Below are 3,683 nucleotides of genomic sequence, written 5' to 3'. Positions count from 1 at the left end.
CAGGCTCAGTTAACCTGTCCTTCTCTTGAACCCCTCAGACAGCAGGCTGCTGCTGAGGCTGCTGGGAATGCTCAAGGTGCCCATAAAGTTTATTGGGATGAAGGACTCCTTTACACAGAGGGTAGAGACCCCAAGCCTGGTGCAACCAGGAGGTTGGTTATACCTCTGCAATTTAGGGGTTTCCTTCTCACCTTAGCCCATGATATTCCTTTAGCAGGACACTTAGGCCAGAATAAGACCTGGGACAGGCTTGTCCCTCACTTTCACTGGCCTCACATGTCTGAAGACGCCAAGGAGTTTTGTCGCTCCTGTGAAACCTGCCAAGCCAGTGGTAAAGCAGGTGGAACAACAAAGGCCCTCCTAATACCACTACCTGTGGTGGGGGTTCCCTTTGAAAGAGTGGGGATTGATATTGTAGGTCCAATGGATCCCCCTACAGCATCTGGGCACAGATTCATACTGGTGGTAGTGGATCATGCCACCAGGTACCCAGAGGCAATTCCACTTAGGACCACAACAGCTCCTGTTGTGGCCAGGGCCTTACTTGGAGTTTTCTCCAGAGTGGGGTTTCCTAAGGAGGTAATATCTGATAGAGGTGCCAACTTCATGTCAGGATATTTGATAGCTATGTGGAAGGAATGTGGTGTCAACTACAAGTTCACCACTCCTTATCATCCACAATGTAATGGGCTTGTTGAGAGATTTAACAAGACCCTAAAGGGCATGATTAAAGGATTACCTGAAAAGCTCAGGCGAAGATGGGACATCCTACTGCCCTGCCTTTTGTTTGCTTACAGAGAGGTCCCTCAAAAGGGGGTTGGCTTCAGCCCCTTTGAATTGTTGTTTGGGCACCCTGTAAGAGGACCCCTGTGTCTGGTGAAGGAAGGATGGGAGTTACCTCTCAAAAAGCCTAAGCAAGACATAGTGGACTATGTACTTGGTCTCCGCTCCAGGATGGCAGAGTACATGGAAAAGGCATCCAAAAACCTTGAGGCTAGCCAAGAATTACAGAAAGCTTGGCATGACCAAAAGGCTGTCCTTGTTGAGTTTCAGCCTGGACAGAAGGTATGGGTGTTGGAGCCAGTGGCCCCAGCAGCACTCCAAGACAAATGGTCTGGACCCCATACAATTCTGGAAAAGAAGGGAGAGGTTACCTACTTGGTGGACCTAGGAACTCCCAGGAGCCCCCACAGGGTGCTCCATGTCAACAGATTGAAGGCATATGTCAGCAGGGAAGACATGGGCTTGTGCATGGCTACAGATGAGGGACAGGAGGAAGAGAGTGGCCCTCTCCCAGACCTGCTCACTCAGAACCCTGAGGATGGCTCAGTTGATGGTGTGGCCTTAGGTGGCAGCCTCACTGAACATCAGCAACATGACTGCAGACAAGTTCTACAGGCATACAGGCATATGTTCTCATTGACACCCAGTCAGACTAACTGGTGTACACATGTGGTGGACACTGGTGACAGTCTTCCTGTAAAGAGCAAGATTTACAGGCAACCTGACCACGTCAGGGACCAGGGCCGGCTCTAGGCTCATGGTGGCCCTGTGCAGGGAGCGTAGGTGGGGGCCCCGGGAACTTTGCCATTAACCAAGGCGTATCTCGCTGCTCGTATGTCACCCTTCAACTCAACAAGCACGGCTAGTGCATATAAAAGGCAGCCAGAAACAAACACTCACGCAAACAACCACACATTCGCGTGCTCACGAACGCACAAATGTGCATGCACGCACACATGCACTCACGCACAACAGGAACACACACACACGTTGAGGAGCACACAGACGCATGCATTCGTGAGTTCTCGGTTATGCACAGGCAGACACTCAAATGTGCATACACACGCATGTCGTGAACATGCATAATGCAGACAAACCATTCAGTATTGACTACGCTGCGCATCTGAGACATGTTGTTAACACTCACATAACTAGGCAGCTCTACTGGAAAGACAGGCAATTACATTATAAATATTTTGTGAGCAGTCTCGTCTCAGAGACATAGTCAGACTCTCACCGTTCCGTTGGGGAGGAGGCTTCACACTGAGAAAAAAAAAATCACCAAATTGTGGCTTTTACAGCACACTTGTCACATAAATGTTCAACAAAAATCCAAAGGTTGTGAAGGGGCGCAAAGGAAATATTCCCAAACCTTAGTGGTGCTCTATGGAAGGCCTTACACTGGCCATTGATGTTGGTACCCACCTCCCACTGTCACGTGGCTGTCACTGATCGGAATACACAGAGCATTCTTCACAATGCTTTCAACCTGTTCTAGATCCAGGGAATGTAATTTAGTCTTAAAGGGGAAAGGTGGACATTTCACAATCTCTTGCTGTAGACTGAGAGCCTCACCGTTTACTTTCAGAACCAGTGCAAGCCTCTTTCTAAATTTCTGTTTATTAGATTAGATTTCTCGTAGTCTATTAATCAGGAAACCTACACCTTTCACAAACTTTACAAACATTGGAATAGGGAAGTCTTACATTAAACAGAAACTTCTGTCTTTGGTGATGTAAAAAGGTGCGTCCACTTTTAAAAGCTTGTATTAGGACTTAAGAATAGTATGAGAGAACTCACTATACTGAGCATTACAGCTTCAACCCACAGAATGCCAGCTTATCTCTTCATCCTTCTGGGAGTGATCACATGCTTGCAAACACTTGGGGATCTCGCTTTCGCTCCCTTTGTGTCTCTCTCTCTCTTTTACCTTCTGCGTTTCTCTCTCTTTCAGCTTGTGTATCTCTCAGACAAAGTGCCTTAGCTTTAGTCAACTTGTCAGTATAAAGTTAAATGTTTGAATCGTTTGGTCGTTTCTAGGAAACATGATCCAAAAAGCGTGTGTTATTTTAATGTTGGTCTTTTTCGCATCATTGAACTTCTTTTTAGGCTTTGCACAAAATATTGTAAAAAGGATTGAAAAAAAAATCTGAAGGGGACACCCGGATTTGAACCAGGGACCTCTTGATCTGCAGTCAAATGCTCTACCACTGAGCTATATCCCTGCCTGTTCCATCGCTCCACAATAAGGAATATATTTGTTTTCATTGGCCCTTCCTGTGCAATATCTTTTAGTTTTACATTTCCGTCTTGTAGTTCGTTTTTTCCGCTCAGCTCTATCCTCAAGCCATTGGGGGTTTTTAGCACTGAGCTACAAACATGTCCTCCAATTCTGTTCCTGTCCTTCACCTCTTTGGTGTGCCTGACCTATATTCACCGGTCTTGTTCTTTATTTCTCCACTGACCTACATGGCCCTGCTTCAAGGCGCGCCCCGAATATGATGACGTTTCACCTTCTGAATGCGGACAGAAAGCCTTCTTAAATAGGATGTTTTTGATTTTACCTCCACGAGACGCCATGGAGCAGCACCTGGAGTCAGGGGCCGCGCCGGGGATGGCACACAGGCCCTCTGGGGGCTTCTGTACAAGCAGTCAGGACAAAACCCTGCCAGCTGTCAAAAACGGCGCCTCAGTCAAACAGTATCTGTAAAGCGCACTAATCACCACAGCAGTGCTTAATTTGTAAGATTTGAAGTGCAGGTGCTCAAATCTTTGTCGGAGGCCACAACAACTTTTCTCTGGCTCCACCCCCTTCCTCCGATTTAACCAGGCCTGGGATCTGTAGAACAGGAAAGGTCTTTTGTCCGAGATCACACAGCATTGGTCAAGTGGGAAGGCAT

At 47.3% G+C, this 3,683-nt stretch overlaps 1 non-coding gene across 1 annotated transcript; it reads right to left on the bottom strand.

The window, feature by feature from the left end:
• Positions 1-2,936: 2,936 nt before the first annotated feature.
• Positions 2,937-3,008, bottom strand: TRNAC-GCA (transfer RNA cysteine (anticodon GCA)). Its single transcript has one exon. It is a non-coding gene; the product is annotated as a tRNA-Cys (tRNA).
• Between the last annotated feature and the right edge of the window lie 675 nt (positions 3,009-3,683).

This window comes from Lissotriton vulgaris, chromosome 8 (assembly GCF_964263255.1).
Source record: "Lissotriton vulgaris chromosome 8, aLisVul1.2, whole genome shotgun sequence".
Classification (NCBI taxonomy): domain Eukaryota; kingdom Metazoa; phylum Chordata; class Amphibia; order Caudata; family Salamandridae; genus Lissotriton; species Lissotriton vulgaris.
Note: the sequence above shows the minus strand (reverse complement) of the source record. Positions and strands in the feature narration are given on the sequence as shown.